This window comes from Somniosus microcephalus, chromosome 5 (genome assembly GCF_052327205.1).
Source record: "Somniosus microcephalus isolate GS21.2 chromosome 5, FLI_Smic_1.0, whole genome shotgun sequence".
In the NCBI taxonomy this organism is placed as follows: domain Eukaryota; kingdom Metazoa; phylum Chordata; class Chondrichthyes; order Squaliformes; family Somniosidae; genus Somniosus; species Somniosus microcephalus.
In genome coordinates this window covers 152,995,724-153,013,140 of record NC_140991.1, presented here as the reverse complement: position 1 = coordinate 153,013,140, position 17,417 = coordinate 152,995,724, and positions in this window count along the sequence as shown.

Here is a 17,417-nt window from a genome sequence, read left to right as displayed (position 1 = left end):
TTTCAAAACTGAGATGAGGAGGAACTACTTCACTCAGAGGGTGGTAGGTCCATGGAATATGCTGCCCCAAAAAGCTGTAGAAGCTACATCATTACATAAATTTAAAACAGAAATAGACAGTTTCCTAGAAGTAAAGGGAATTAAGGGTTACGGGGAGCGGGCAGGAATTTGGACATGAGTCTAGGTTCGGAGCGGTCATGGCCCTGTGGGTAGCGGAGCGGGCCCAGGGGCCGTGTAGCCTGATCCTGCTCCTATTTCGTGTGTCTAATTCTGTTAGATTCAGGAGATGGTTCTGTGATAGTGGATTGGCGGTTAGGATCAGATCAGCCATGATCTTATTGAATGGCGGAGCAGGCTCGAGGGGCCGATTGGCCTACTCCTGCTCCTATTTCTTATGTTCTTATGTTCTTAGTCGTTGCGCAGTCATCACTGGAACACCCTTCTTCGGATTATAAATGGAGACAAGAGGCTGGTGATCAGTCAGCAAGGTGAATTTCTGCCCGTGCAGATAGTGATTGAACTTTTTCACTCCCCACACTAGACTGAGGGCCTCCCTGTCAATCTGGGCGTAGTTACGCTCGGCTGAGGTTAGTGATCGTGACGCAAAGGCTATTGGCCTTTCTGAGCCGTCTGGGAATTTGTGCGAAAGCACCGCTCCAATGCCATAGGGTGACGCATCACATGCCAACCGAATTGGTAATGCTGGGTTGTAATGGGCCAATACCTCTTTCGATGTGATTAGTGTTTTGCTCTTCTGGAAAGCTCATCTACATTCGTCACTCCACTTCCATGGCACACCAGTTTGCAGTAGGGTGTTCAGTGGGTGTAGTATTGTAGACAAATTTGGCAAGAAATTATGATAGTAGTTTACCAGCCCGAGGAACGACCTCAGTTGTGACACATTTTCCGGTGCTGGAGCCTTGACTACTGCCTCAATCTTCTCTGGGGACTTATGTAACCCGTCTTTATCGATAACGTGGCCACAATACGAGATCTGTTTTCTAAAAAACTCGCATTTGGGGCGGTTAGCTCGGAGTCCATATTCCTGCAATCTAGTGAGCACCTGCTCCAGGTTGGCAAGGTGATCACTGTCATTTTCGCCCGTGACCAGGATGTCGTCCAAATAACACTGGGTCCCTGGGATTCCTTGCAGGACTTGTTCCATTGCCCTCTGCCAAATAGCCGGAGCTGATGCTACCCCGAATACCAGCCAGTTGTATTGGTAGAGACCTTTATGCGTGTTGATTGTGAGGTATTTTTTTGATGCTTCTTCTACCTCCATTTGCAGATACGCCTGGGCCAGATCAATCTTAGTGAAGTGTTTCCCTCCAGATAGCGAGGCGAAAATATCTTCAATCCGCGGAAGTGGATATTGTACGGTGTGAAGGACCGGGTTCACTGTTACCTTGAAGTCCCCACAGATGCAAACCTTCCTTGGTTCCCCAGGCGTGCTGCTCAACGACTTTTTCATCACAAGGATGATGGGTATAGCCCACTCTCTCCAGTCTACCTTGGACAGTACACCTGAACGTTCCAGACTCTCCAGCTCTGCTTCGACGGCCGGGCGGATCGCATAAGGTACCGGCCTTAAAAAAATTTAGGCTTGCGTTTTCTTCAATTTTAATCGTCGCTGTCATGCCTTTTAGTGTTCCGAGTCCTTGCTGGAACACTTCTTTCGCTTCAGTTAGGATCTTTGACAGTCGCCCAGGTGTGACGTCGTCATCCTTTTTGTCAGCCACAGTCAGTGCCTGTATGGAATGCCAATCCAGTTGTATTTTCCGGATCCATTCACGTCCCAGTAATGGTGGTCCTCCATCTTGCAATACATACAGGTCTAGTTTTGGTGTTTCCTTACCGTTATATATAATGGTCACCCTTATTTTTCCTTTGGGGTAGACTTTTTGCCCCGTGTACGTCTTCAAAATAATTTTTGTGTCTCTCAAGGGCATGTGTGAGAATAGCCGCTCGTAGTCCCGTCGGTTTATGACTGTTAGGGCTGATCCTGTGTCCAATTCCATCTTTACCTGGACTCCTGCTATCTTGAGAGTGACCCAAATGGTTCAGTGATCCTCCGTTGTGATCACATTATGTTGTTTCAGACAACTCAGTTCCCTGCTTTCGGAGTCGTTATCACTCTTTTGTTCATCTGAACTATTCTCCGTCATCTTATGTACCTTCTTGTACTTTCCTTTGGTAGGTTTCTTATTGCTGGTTTTCTTTCCCGACCTGCAGACTCGTGCTATGTGTCCTACTTTTCCACACTGTCTGCACACTTTGTCTTTGAACCAGCAATCATTCTGGTCGTGTGTTGTTCTGCCGCAGCGATAGCACTTCTCTGTTCCATATGACATTTCGTTTGTGCCATATTCTTGCGGTCTCTGTTGTATCTCTGCAGCGCCCCGTGCTGCTGCTTCATATGATACCGCAATGCTGAAAGCCTTTTCCAGCGTAAGGTCCTTTTCAGATAAAAGCTGTTTCTGGGTTCCTTCACTTTGAAGCCCACACACAAGCTTGTCCCTTAAGGTATCTGCCAGTCCCGCTCCAAACTGGCAGTGTTTCGATAGTTTGCGCAGTTCTGTTAAATAATCAGCATTGCTTTCATCCTTATGCTGGTTCCGTTTGTGAAACTTGAATCTTTCTGCTATCAGCAGCGGTGTGGCGTTTAAATGTTCCTGTAGTATCGTTACTATGTCTTCAAAACTCTTTTCCATTGGCTTCGTTGGGGTTACTAGATTTCGTAATAACCCATACGTCTTTGCACCCATTAAATTTAACAATACCGATGCTTTCTTGTCATCTGACACCTCATTTGCCTTGCAGTACACCTCTATTCGCTCGACATATGTAGTCCAATCTTCGACTTCATTGTCAAATGCGGTGATACTGCCACTCTTCGGCATTTTGGGTGTGGTTTAAAATGGCATCTCCCAATGGCTTAAAATGGCATCTCCCGCGCTTTCCTTCCTCCCCCGCTGCTGCCAACGGCGCACTCGGCGGTCCTCATGGCAATGGCGGCGCCTTGCAGGTTTCTGCGCGTCTCTCTCTCCCTCTCTCCGACGCTGCTCGGCCCCTGAACACTGGCTGCGCCTTGTGTGCTCTGCCCTCTCTCTCTCTCCCCCGTCGACGCTGCTCCGCCCTTTGCTGTGCCGTTTGGTCAGGCTCCAGCCCGCCGCTGTCCGGGAAGGGTCTGCGCACTACCTGTTGCCAGCCCGTTTCGCTGGACCACCTTGACTGGAAAGCCAAGCCTTGCTCTCGACAGCACCCCCCGCAATTCTCGAGTCTCTGCTGGATGACTGGGCGGTTGCCCGTGGTTGACGCCCAAGTCGCTGGCCTTGACCTCCAATCCACTGATCTCCAGGAACGAATCCCCGGGAGGTGATGCAGAGTTGCAGGTAGGTTCGAACTTGCCTCGTCGTCAATGTTGTGTCTGGGTATAATAAGATACAGACTGCAGCAGAAACGGTACAACAGGTGTTTACTCAATGTGGCTCACAGTTGAACTGACTATACAGATTACTACTCAGTGCTATATACAGGTGTGGTCACTGCCGGTACTACAGTATACATGAGCTGTAAAATGTAGTTCCCCCCCTTAAAGGTATATACATTACAATTTGGGGTTCCATTTACTGGAACCGCAGTTTGATGAGGCGGTCATGGACCGACCTTCCGGAAGGCCGATTGAGTGGCTGCCTCCTCTCTTGCTCCTGTTCCTCCTCCTCCTTGTCTTCCTCATCCTCCTACTCCTCCTCTCCCTCTTCCTCCCCCTAAGGTGGTTCCACAATCCCTGCTGGCAAGGGCTGGGCCCTCATGATGGCCAGATTATGGAGCATGCAGCACACCACGACGAAATGGAACACCAGCTCTGGCAAGTACTGGAGGGCTCCTCCCGAGTGGTCAAAGCTGCAGATCTGTTGCTTGATCACCCCGATGATCTGCTCAATGATGTTCCTGGTGGCAGCATGGCTCTCATTATATGAGTGCTGTGCATGAGTGTTGGGGTTGCGGAGGGGAATCATGAGCCAGGTGGAGAGCGGATAGCCCTTGTCTCCGACCAAAAAGTCGCGAACTTGATGTGGTGGCTGGAACAGTGCTGGAACTCTGGTCTGGCGCAGGATGAAGGTATCGTGGCTGCTGCCAGGATAGCGGGCATTGAAGGTGAGGATTCGCTGTCTGTGGTTGCACACCAACTGGACATAAAGTGAGTGGTAGCCTTTGCGGTTACGGAAGATTGTTATGTAGTGCCTGCAAAGCCATGTGGGTGCAGTCAATGTCGCCCTGCACCATGGGGAATCCCGCTACCCGGGCAAAGACACATGCACGCTTGTCCTGCTTCTCTCTGGTGATGGGGAAGGAAATGCAATCCCTTCTCCTACTGTCGAGAGCCTCTGTAACCTCCCGGATGCAGCAATGGAGGGTGAACTGCAAGATGTTAGCTATACAGGAAACATTCGATTTACCGGCACCTAAATAACCGGAAATCTCGGTTAACCGGCAAAATTCAGGAGTAGGTTCAGGTAACTTTTATTACTTGCCTTCCTCCATGTGTTGCAGTGCAAGGGTGTGGCTGCAGCTGTTGCTAAGCTACAGAGATGCTTGCAACTTGTGGACATTGTTCTGAAGCACAGGGTTTGTTGCTTTATATGGAGCTCTCAGCTCCGTATCTTTTATTATAGCGTTCAGTTATCTGGAATTTTTGATGAACCGGCACCACGTCGGTCCCGTCCGTGCCGGATAAAAAAAAGTTTCCTGTATCTCCTGTTGCAGACTGGAAGGATCCACTGGCAAAGAAATTGAGGGCGACGGTGACCTTGACTGATACTGAGAGAGCCGTGGCCATCCTGATCTGAGGCTCGCGATCTGGTTGCAGGAGGTGGCAGAGTTCTATGACCACCTCCTTGCTGAAGCAGAGCCTTCTAAAACACTGCTCCTCACTTAATTAGAGGTAGGAGAATTGCTGTCAGAATATCCTCGGAGGGTAAGGCCTCCTGTTGAGAGCCCTGATGGCCCTTCTTCTCCCTCTGGCCACATGTTCCAATCTTTCTCGCTGCCTGCGCTCCCTCCGCAGTAGATCCTGGAGGGCGAGGTCGACTGCCAGTACAGCCCCCATTAATGTAAGGACGTGCAGCACTTTGATATTTTGTGAGAATAAATGTAACTAATTTTTAGTAGCCACAACACTCCGGAGACTAAACAACTTTTAATTGACTGAATTAAACTGTTGCATGATGTCAAACTGTCAAGGAAGCAGTGAAACAGCACTAACCTGACAGCTGCGACTCATTACTCGTGATCCCATTAAGTAGCGCCCCTGGAGCCGGCTACTGACTGCTTCACGCCTCCTCTCCCTGTCGCTGTCGGGGCGAGGTGCTACGGCAGGGGACAATATTCAATTTGGCAGATCGGGCAGTGAGCGTTGCACTCTCACTGACGTCACGATCTGCCTGGCGCTGAAGTCCCTGGCGCTAACTTGTAGTGGCGGCGCTATGGGGGTGCTGAATTTTGCATGTGGCACTGTATTCGCCTTGCCATGGCACTACTGCCTCAGCACCCCGTTAGCACCCCAGCCAGGTGCTAACTGGAGGCGCTAACCAACCAAATTTCTCCCCCTTAGAATATAGCTAGTAGGCTGGTTTAAATTTACTTCACCTTTTCTCTGGCACCTAGCAACCCTGGACATCCATTTTCCACGGTGCCAACTTCTACACTATTCCAAAAACGAAGTCTGTGCAGTGTGCACACAACTTTAGTACCACCACAATTTGACTGCTAATCCACGTGGGTGATTTCCCAACACCTGAAGGTCACCCACATAATTTTAATGAGACTGATCCAAGAAACTACAGCAGGCTCAGCACTTGTGATGTTGAACTGGCGGATGGCCCACCCCACCACATTTCTGGAGGAGATTGCACTCCATGGAAAATCTAGGCTGTTAATTCCTATAGTTACTGCCATGCCAATGCTGCTGCTTTTTCAGACCAATTAGTTTTATTTATGATATAAGTGTGACCTTGCATTTGAAATTTTACATTGCTTGTTTATTTTGTAATATCTTTTTAATAGATTGAGGTAATTGAATCTCTTATATTTCATCAACTTATATCTGAGTGAGAGCACCAAGAAACATGTTGGTGAAATAGAAAACTGCTAGCTGGATTAATATTTTGTTTGGGTTATTGATTTTTAGTATTAATACCCAACCTCTAGCTCAATGGATCCATCTGCTTATTCAGTTATCACAGGTAAGACTCATGTTTACTGTCTTTGGAATGTATTATAATTTTTGTTAATTTTGTTCAGACATCATATTTTGTACCTCTAAAAGAGTATGGATCATGGAAATAATGTTTAGATGTTATTTAATATCTGTAACTTTTGGCTTGCTGAAAATAAATGCTAATTTTCTATTTGTCAATTTTCATAAAGTGATGAGCTCAGTGAAATGACTTCAGTGACAAATTAAAGTTGTTTTTAATCACATCTGGCTGATTCTTGTGCTTAATTGAGGTAGACAGAGATAGAGAAAGACAGCATAAGAAAGGAAGGTTCTGAATACTGAAACACAATGCAGAAAATCCATTAGAACAGGGCAGATTCATACTGGAAGTCAGAATGTTTAATCCCCCTGTGACATAAGTAAAAATCAGGTATCCTATCAAATGTCATTTGAAATTATACAAATTTACCTCATTTACCCATATAAATGAGCCACTTGACCTATACAAAATGACCCGATTTATTATGCTGGTGCACAAAATGGCAGGCAAAAAACAACGTAGGAGGCTCTGCTTCAGTGAGGTCAAACTTTGTACCTTTTCGTGCCAGTAAAGCTACTTTATCAACATCTCATGGCTGTTCTAAGACTTGGGTCAGCATCCTTAATTGAGTGAATCAGTACTCTAAAGCATGCAGAAGTGGCTGCGATTGACATAAGAGATGTACTGACCTTGAAAGAGCTCAAGGTGTCAATTAGAACACAACAAAAAGATAAAACTATCTAATCCAGCGAAAATAGGATACCAAGAAAATCACTGAAGAAGGCTTGAAAAGAAAATTGTGCAGATTTTCTAATTTGGAGTGTAATGAGAGCTTGACTTGACATGGTACAGTGCAACATCCTGTGACAAATTCCACGCTTGCCTTACGTAGTGCAATGCCCCACAACATTGGATAAACATGACTGTAGAGATTCGCGTATCTCTGGTAAACAGGATCGAGTGCAAACCAATATGGTGGATATATTGTGTTAAATCAGAGTTTAGGATGGAATATAACACACTAGTAATACAGCAAAAACATACGACCGTGACAAGCATCTGGTACCGGACCTGGTCGGACAGACGGCTGGTGTGCACGAACAACTCTTTTTATTCGTTCTCCTTCTTGATTCACGTGTCTTTCTCTCTCTTTCTGAACTACCCAAGAGTGTTAGACTAGGGTCAGCATGGGTCCACTCTCTGAAGAGTGTTAGACCACTGTTTCCACTTTTGGGAGTCCTCCGCTCCATGGTCTCTGCTAAAGGCTTTTCGGGTCTTGCTTTTATTCTCTTTTTAGGGGTGGGCCTGGAATAAATTAATGACAAGACCATTTAACCTATAGAGGTTCCCCTTAAAACAAGGTGCCCAATGGCATGTCGAGTTCTTTGTCTAAACTATGAAAAAAGGGTCAACCCTCCTGTTATCTCCCACCTGTCAAGGGTCTTCTCACAAGCATTACGCATGCTTTCTGCACTTGACCAGTCATGGCCTTACAGCATCTTGAGGACTCTCTTCCCTGATCGCATCTGGCCCTTTCCTTCCAAAGCTATAGGGGGTGAATTCTGTTAGCGACCATTTTGGGTCGCTAACATCACCTGGGCGCTGAATTTAGCGCCTGGCGAAAGATAGCGCCAGTGATTGCTAACTTCAGTTTTAGCACCACAAGAAGGAGGTGCAGCACTAATTCAAGTGCTCCACTTCCTTCTTAGAGCGCTAACCCCGAATATTGGGGCGGTGCATTCTGCAACATTACGCACTGGGACATGTAGCGCTGCTGCATGGAAGGGCTCTTCCCCTCATTAAAGGGGAGGGCCCAAGCCCACAACTCTGCGGGGCCCTACCTGGACCACCGGCGACCGGCGTGCCATGCCAGCAGCCCAGCACTCAAGAGGAGTGCCGGGCTGCCAGATCATGGCACGGACCCCGCTTTCAAAGATGCAATGGGCTGTGACAAATAAGTTGGCTGATTTTTTTCCCCCACCCACCAGCTCCCCTTTAGTTAGTGCCCCGCGAGCGTCCTGCCGCTCCATTCCCGACCCCTGAATCAGTCGCTGCCATCACCCAGCGCAGATTCAGGGGGCACAGGCCAGTTTTGTAGGTGGGGCATAAATGGTGCGCTGCACACGGTGATGATGTTGTCTTCGCCTGCGCAGTGGAGCGGGGCGCTACCAGTTACCGCCACCGCTAAACTCCCACTGAATTTAGCGGGAGTTGTTAGCGGCGCCATGCCTGGGTGAAAAGTCGTTAGCACCCCAGTGGGGCGCTAACAGGGTGCAAACAAGAGGCGCAAATACACCAAATTTCTAGCCCATAGTCTCTTATCTCATCCTGTCTTGTCCCCACTGGGGCAGCCAGTTATTGTGCCAGGCACAACTTTGGGCCTGTAAAATTTTGCAATAATTTCAAAATTTTCTACAGATCCGAAGATTGATTTTTGATTAAAGATTACCTGGGTAGAATATACCTTTAAAAATCCAGGGATCAAAATGGCCGTCAGACCTCATGGCAGAAGACAAAAGACAGTCTCTGTTCAAAGCACGGGCTGACAAAAAGGACTTGAAAGGCAGCCTGTGTGTGTCTGTGAAAAAGGATAATCAAAGATGGCTGTCCGACCTCGTGGCAGAAGACACCACAAAGTCTGTGTGCATATGAAAAGGGAAAATCAAAGATGGCTGACAAAGGATTTAGAAAAAACCCCAGCCCTGAAGCAATGGAGTATTTAAACTGTCAATCAAAGGCAGTTCGGGGAGTTTCCCTGCAGGACAATCCATGTTTGTTTATAGAGAGTCTACAATGTTGACACAAAGGATTAACCACTTGAGACTGCCAATCAATTGCGGTTGGGCATGACCACAGGACAATCAGATTGTTTACACTAACATCCAAGGGCTGTTTACTCAGCAATTAAGGAAATATACATGTTTTTTTCAAACTGAGACAGTTTCATTCAACCCATCACAATGAATGGGGATACATTCAAAAACCCATCACAATGAATGGGTAATTCATCCAACCCATCACAATGAATGGGTGATTCATCCAAACCCCATCACAGTCAATGGGGACATCGGATCCCTTTTGTTTAGCCCAGATGCATCTGGATTTGGGTGGGAAGATTTTGGCCCCAAATGGGGTATAAGATAGCTTCTCAAGAAGCCATCTCTCTCTCTCTCTCTGCAGCCTCACCTCCGTGCCCCATCTACTACTCGGGAGCCCGCCCAAGGGAGTGGAATACCAGCAGTTACTTTTAAACACTGGGGTATTTCCATTTTCGGGCTGGTGAAGAATCTAAGACTGCAAGGGCATGGGGCAGGCGTTTATTGGTGAGCATACATTTTCTGGCCCATTACAAGGCAACTTAGAACAGGTATAGGGGTGGGAATTAAGGGGAATTTTGTTAAAACTGTAATTTTAGTCAATTTTCCCTTGTTGTGTCCGTTTTCTCTTCCCCTATTTAAGTAACAGTGTTGCACTAAGCAGAAAAGTGCTGTAGTGGACACTAAGTGTGCTGTATTAAAAGTGCTGTATTGAAGTAACAGTGTTGTGTTAAGCAAAAGTGCTGTACCAGGCATAAGTGTGTTGAATCGATTATTTTTAAGCTTTTTCTTTCTTTTTGTTTCAATAAATACTGGTCTGTTTTGCACCCAACCACGAGTCATGTTTTTCTGTCTACATCGCTACCGAATAAGTCCGGCGGTCAGAACCAGGAATAGGGGAGTGATTCGAAACCGCACGGGGGTCCTTGGAGCAGCTCAAAGGCTTCTGACTGGCCAGAGACAATAACCCCAACCCCGCTGTTGTTTAATTCTTACAGGCCATTAAATCAGAGGCCCCAAGCTAGAGCTGTCTGCTCAACCAGCCGCTATCCAAACTATACCCCCTTTATCTAATGGACCATTCCATCTTGAGATGATACCTTAACTCCCATAAATTCCTTCTATTTTATGTCCTTTATACTAATTAACTTTTAATTATCTTTGCAAGCAGTTCTGTTAAATAAACGCCAATTCCTACCTTAGCATTATAATATGGTTATTAGTAAAAGTGGACGAAACATAGGTTGGGCCTTCATTGGCCAAGTTAAAGATAAATTAACAAAATCAAAACGCTAACTTATAAACAGCAGACAGCTAGCCATGCTGTGGGCCCCTGTGTGGAATGTTATGCCTCATCTAATATAACTAACTAAAAACACTTGTCTCAAATTCTAATACAAGTTTCTAGGAAACCGAAACTTATGCAGACCCAGTGAAACATAACTTATGCATTAACCCCTTACTTGTCTTGAGCAGAAACATACAATCATTTAAACAATGTATTATTTGCATCACAGTTTCATTCACATAACCATATACGTATTTAGGCACCCCTAATTTCTAACATGACAGTGAGGCTATAAGCAAATCTAAGTAATTATCACTTAACACAACAAATCATTTACTGAAATTATGACACTACTTCCTCTGAGTTTGTTGTTGATAAGGAATTTTCATATTTACAATTGTAAACTTTATATATAACATCCACTGATTTATGTATGGCAACAATGGGAATAAAATGCTGGATTTAAATGAATATACAGGAGAAGGAAATTGTAAGGGCCCATTTTCTGATCACTGATGCAGAATGTGCACATGGAGTCCAGAAACTGGGCAAGGAATTCCTTTTGCGGGATCCCTGCCCAATCTTCCAGCTGGTTCTTGCACAAAATATGTGAGACCTTCATTTCAATATCAAACTAATTCTAATAACATGATAGAGAGCTCGAAGGCAGTTCCCCAATTCTCTCTGGTGAAAAGGGTTAGGCATGTTGCGGGGGAGCTGCTGCATTCTTCTCATGTGATTTTTTGATTGTGAATTTCAACATTGGATTTTTGACACTTGGATTTCTGATGGGGTTTTTTTTGGCAGCATTTTTGTTTCCTGTATTCTTTTGGTAGCAATATTTTTGATTGCTATAATGAAAACTCTAGATATTGGAATCCTTTTGGGTATTTCTTTTTTTTTGGAGTTATTTGAAAAAGGAAACGAGAGATCTGAGGCAGGCTCACTTACACCAGGGGTGGACAGTCCACATCCATCCTTACCTATGCTGTGTTGTGTACAGACCTAGGCAGTCCAAATGTAATGTATCAAAGTTTGCTAACGATACAAAGCTGGATGGGAATGTAAGTTGTGAGGAGGCTACAAGGGAGGCTTCAAGGGGATATAGACCGGCAAAGTGAGTGGGCAAGAACATGGCAAATGGAATATAATGTGGAGAAATGTGAAGTTATCCACTTTGATAGGAAAAATAGAAAAGCAGAGTATTTTTAAATGGTGAAAGATTGAGAAATGTTGGTGTTCAGAGGGACCTGGGTGTCCTTGTACATGAATCACTGAAAGTTAACATGCGGGTATAACAAGCAATTAAAAAAGCAAATGGTATGCTGACCTTTATTACAAGAGGATTTGAGTATAAGAGTAAAGATGTCTTACTGCAATTATATAGGGCCCTGGTGAGACCACCCCTGGAGTATTGTGTACAGTTTTGGTCTCCTTACCGAAGGAAGGGTATACTTGCCATGGAGGGAGTGCAATGAAGGTTCACCAGACTGGTTCCTGGGATGGGGTGATTGTCCTATGAGGAGAGATTGAGTAGACTAAGCCTATATTCTATAGAGCTTAGAAGAATGAGAGGTGATCTCATTGAAACATACACAATTCTTACAGGGCTTGACAGGGTAGATGCAGGGAGGATGTTTCCCCTGGCTGGGGAGTCTAGAACTAGGGGGTCACAGTCTCAGAATAAGGGGTCGGCCATTTAGGACTGAGATGAGGAGAAATTTCTTCACTCAGAGGGTGGTGAATCTTTGGAATTCTCTACCCCAGAGGGCTGTGGAGACTCAGTCGTTGATTATATTCAAGAAAGAGATCGATAGTTTTTTGAATATTAAGGGAATCAAGGGATATGGGGATAGTGCAGGAAAGTGGAGGTGAGGTAGAAGATCAGCCATGATCTTATTGAATGCAGGCTCGAAGGGCTGAATGGCCTACTCCAGCTCCTATTTCTTGTGTTCTTATGTTCAGTCCTACCTGTGAATTTCTGAGGTATGCTCCTTTCACAGGCTCCACTTCACTCAGGAGCCAGTAATGCAGCGGTGCTGCTAGCTGGATTCTGACATGGAAGAAACCATCACTGCCAGTGGTAACCAAGGTCAGTATAGGATAGCAAAATACTGCAGATGCTGGAAATCCGAAATAACAACAGAAAATACTGGAAAAACTCAGCAGGCCAGGCAACATCCGTGGAGAGAAATTAGAGTCGACGGTATAGAAAGGTCAGTATAGTCCTGAACTTTCATGCCTCAAGATCATTCAATACTGGCACAAGAGATGTCAGCAACAGTTAACCGAAGTACACAAACCTTTATCAGTTTCCCAATGGAAAACTAGCAGCAGAACAAGAGGGTTTCAAAATCTATCCACATTACAAAATTTCCCAAAGTCCAGGGCATTTTTTATGGCATCAGTACAGCCATCTAGCCCATAGTCAATTCCATACCCTTCATTAATCTGGGGCCTCAGCTTTTCAACATATATATATAAATAACTTGGATGATGGAATAGAAAGTTGTATATCCAAGTTTGCAGATGACACTATGTTAGGAGACACAGCAATTTGTGTGGATGAGAGCAGGAAGTTGCAGAGACATAGTCAGACAATGGAAACAAAAATCAGGAGAGATGTATAATGGACAGCTGATCAACTATAAATTACACCCACTAAGTGAGTGGGATAAACTATAGCAGATGGAGTGCAATGTGGGGAAGTGTGAGGTTATCCAGTTTGTATATGAGAAAGATAAATCAGAATATTTTCTTAATGGTGAGAAACTAGGAGCTGTGGAGGAGCAAAAGAATTTAGGTGTCCATGTACACAAATAACTAAAAGCTGGTGCACAGGTACAAAAAGTAATCAAAAAGGCAAATGGAATGTTGGCTTTTATCTTAAGGAGGCTGGAATACAAAAGTGAGGAAGTGATGCTTCAGCTGCACATAGCCTTGGCCAGACCCTATCTGGAGTATACCGTTTAGGTTTGGGCACCGCTCTGCCCCCTTTTACACTCGTCAGAGAGGGATTGGAGGAGATTACTCTCCAGGGAGAATAGCAGCATCCTGGCCTTCTCAGCTGTTGAGTCTGTGCTTTCAAATGTAGTTATGCTGAATAACTGGACACAGACTACAGAATACTTAAACAGGTCTTTAGTAACTGAGGGTCAGGGCTGAACTGAAATACACTTTGCTCCACAGGGTTTATATACCGGTGTGGTCACCACCGGTACTACAATGTACAGGAGCCATCAGAAAGTAGTCCATCACCTTAAGGTATCCTCTTAAGGTGGTACAGGTTACATACACTACAATTCTTCCCCTTTTAGCTTAACAGTGTACACCCCAATTTAAACATAACATGGATAACATATATACAACTTTCACACAAAACTGTTCAAAGATTCAGTCTCTGAGGAGGCCTCCTGATCCGGGCCGGATAACGCCTTTCAGGGGTCTCTGGTTCTCGTTGCTGGGGTGACTCATCCATTTGATCTCCTATGGATTGAACATCATCATGTACGTTCGAGTCTGAGGTAGATGCTACAGGCTCAATAACTTCTTCAACTGGTGTCTCTGCCGTAGACATGGGGTCGACCCTTGTTCTCGATTCCACAAGTTGGTCAGCATGACGTCGTATTACGTTCTCACCAACGTCTACCGTGTACATCAAGGGTCCTTGTCGGGCACGAATTGTTCCGGATTGCCATTTATCATTCCTATAGTCCCTGGCCAACACTGGTTGTCCTATTTCGAAACTCCGAGTGGCCTTGTTATTTACGTGCTGGAATTGCTTGTTTTCGACTTCCCTATGCACATTGGGTTTTAACAAATCCAACCGGGACCGCAACCTCGGGTTATAGAACATTATGGCAGGGCTTTGATTTGTCACTGCATGCGTGGCGTTTCGATATGCCATCAGGAAATTGTCCACCTTGTGTTGTAGTGGAATATGGTCTTCGCTCATGGCCTTTATCGCCTTTTTGAACGTTTGTACAAATCTCTCGGCCAACCCATTGGTAGCCGGATGATATGGGGCAGATGTATAGTGTTTCACCCCATTCTTTTTCATGAATTTCTGGAATTCTTCTGACACGAACTGTGGTCCGTTGTCTGAACATATTTGTTCCGGCAACCCATTCCTTGCAAATATGGTTCTTCGAACTGCGATCGTCTTTTCAGAGGTAGTGGTCGACATCTTAATCACTTCTGGCCATTTAGAATGTGTGTCTACCGCTATCAAAAACATGGAATCCATGAATGGACCTGCAAAGTCGATATGCACACGTTGCCATGGGGTTGAAGGCCATTCCCACGGATGCAGCGGTGCAATTGGAGGTGCGTTTTGAACTTTTTGGCACCCTGAGCAGCTTTTAGTCAGATCCTCTATTTGTTTGTCGATACCTGGCCACCACACATAAGCCCTAGCAAGGCTTTTCATCTTGACTCCCCCCAGATGACCTTCATGCAGTTCCTTCAGAACTCTCTCCCTTAATTTAGGAGGAATAATCACCCTTGTTCCATACATCAATGTTCCTTGACAGACGGACAGCTGTTCTCGTCTGGCTGAGAATGCAGGTAACAGTGGTTTGCCATGTGCTGGCCATCCCTTCACTGTCAAATCGTAGACCCGAGACAGTGTCGGGTCGTTTCGGGTCTCTCTCTCAATACTCGCATTGGTGACTGGTAAGCATTCGATGATGGTCGAGTGAAATATCTCGACAGGGTTAACTGCCAGTGCCTCTTCCGCTGTAGGTAGTGGCAGGCGCGACAGCCCATCAGCATTACCATGTTGCTTTGTACCTTTGAATTCGATATCATATTGATGTGCCCCTAGGAAAAGGGACCATCTCTGAAGCCTCTGCGCCGTCATAACCGGAACACCCTTCTTAGGGTTAAAAATGGAAACTAACGGCTGGTGATCTGTCAGCAGCGTAAACTTTTGGCCTTGCAGGTAATGGTTAAATTTCTTAACTCCCCACACGAGGCTGAGAGCCTCCCTATCTATCTGAGCATAGTTGCGCTCTGCGGAGGTCAATGATCTGGATGCGAATGCGACTGGCCTTTCCAAGCCATTTGGCAACTTATGTGAGAGCACTGCCCCGATACCATATGGAGAAGCATCACAAGCTAAGCGAATAGGCAGCGTTGGGTTAAAGTGAGCCAACACTTCCTTAGAGGTGATCAGTGCCTTGCTTTTTTGAAAAGCCCGCTTACAGTCCTCGCTCCACTTCCATGGTACTCCCATTTGCAAAAGAGCGTTCAGCGGGTGTAACACCGTGGATAAATTTGGAAGAAAATTGTGGTAATAGTTAATCAACCCAAGGAACGACCTCAACTGGGATACATTTTCCGGAGCGGGAGCTTTCACAACAGTTTTGATCTTGTCAGGTGACTTATGAAGCCCCTCCTGGTCAATGACGTGGCCGCAGTACGAGATTCGCTTCTGAAAGAACTCACATTTCTGGCGATTAACTCTGAGTCCATATTCTTTCAATCTGGTGAGCACCTGCTCCAAATTCGCGAGGTGTTCCTTATCATCATCTCCTGTAATCAGAATGTCATCCAGGTAGCATTGAGTGCCTGGAATTCCCTGCAATACCTGCTCCATGGCCCTTTGCCAAATCGCTGGAGCCGATGCCACTCCAAAAACCAGTCTATTATACCGATATAAGCCCTTATGTGTGTTGATCGTGAGATACTGGCGTGACGCTTCATCAACTTCCATCTGTAGGTACGCCTGCGCCAGGTCTATCTTGGTGAAGTGTTTCCCACCAGACAGCGAAGCGAAGATATCCTCAATCCGCGGAAGCGGATATTGCACCATGTGAAGAACCGGATTAACAGTGATCTTGAAATCGCCACAGATGCGAACCTTCCCAGGTTCCCCCGGCTTGTTGCTCAATGAACGCTTCATGACGGCAACAATGGGTGTGGCCCATTCGCTCCAGTCCACCTTTGACAGTACTCCTGAACGTTCTAGCCCTTCCAGCTCTGCTTCCACAGCAGGCCGTATCACATAAGGTACTGGTCTGGCTTTGAAAAATTTTGGGTTTGCATGTTCTTCAACCTTGATGTTTGCCGTAATTCCTTTCAGTGTTCCCAGTCCCTGTTGGAACACCTCCTTAGCATCGTACAATATTTTGGACAGCCGTTTAGGTTTGACGTCGTCCTCTTTACAGGAATCTACAGTTAGTGTTTGTAAGGAATGCCAGTCCACATTTATTCTCTGGATCCATTCCCGTCCCAGTAGTGGCGGACCTCCCTCAGGTAACACATACAAGTCCATTTCCTGACTTTCTTTACCATTGTAGACCACCTTTACCTTTATCTTTCCGATGGGGTATACTCTTTGCCCCGTGTATGTTTTCAATACAATCTCCGTATCCCTCAGGGGAATGTGTGAGAATAACCTTTTGTAATCTTGCTTATTCATGACCGTCAATGCCAATCCAGTGTCCAATTCCATCTTCACTTGGACTCCTGCTATCCGAAGCATGACCCAGATAGTTTGGTGGTCTGCTGTGTTACCCTCATTATGTATTTTTAGACAACCCAGTTCCTTACTGCTGGAGTCTGAATCCGTCTTCTGTTCATCCAAACTGTTCTCTGTCACCTTGTGTACTTTTTTGTACTTCTCCTGCGGCGACTTTTTGCTGCTGGTCTTCTTTCCTGACCAGCATACTCTCGCTATGTGACCAAGTTTGCCACATTGCCTGCATTCTTTATCTTTGAACCAACACTGGTTCTGGTCATGCGTTGTCCTTCCGCAACGATAGCACTTTACTGCGCCCAATGCCATTTCATTGGTGCTGAATTCCAATGGCCTTTGCTGCATTTCTGCAGTGCCTCGTGCTGCTGCCTCGTGCGATGCTGCAATGCTGAAAGCTTTGCCCAGCGTAAGATCCTTTTCCTCTAGCAGTCGCTTCTGGGTTCCTTCCCTTAGTAGCCCACACACAAACTTATCTCTCAGAGCGTCTGCTAGTCCTGTACCGAACTGACAGTACTTTGATAACTTGCGCAGTTCGATTAAGAATTCAGCGTTGCTTTCCTCTTTACGTTGAA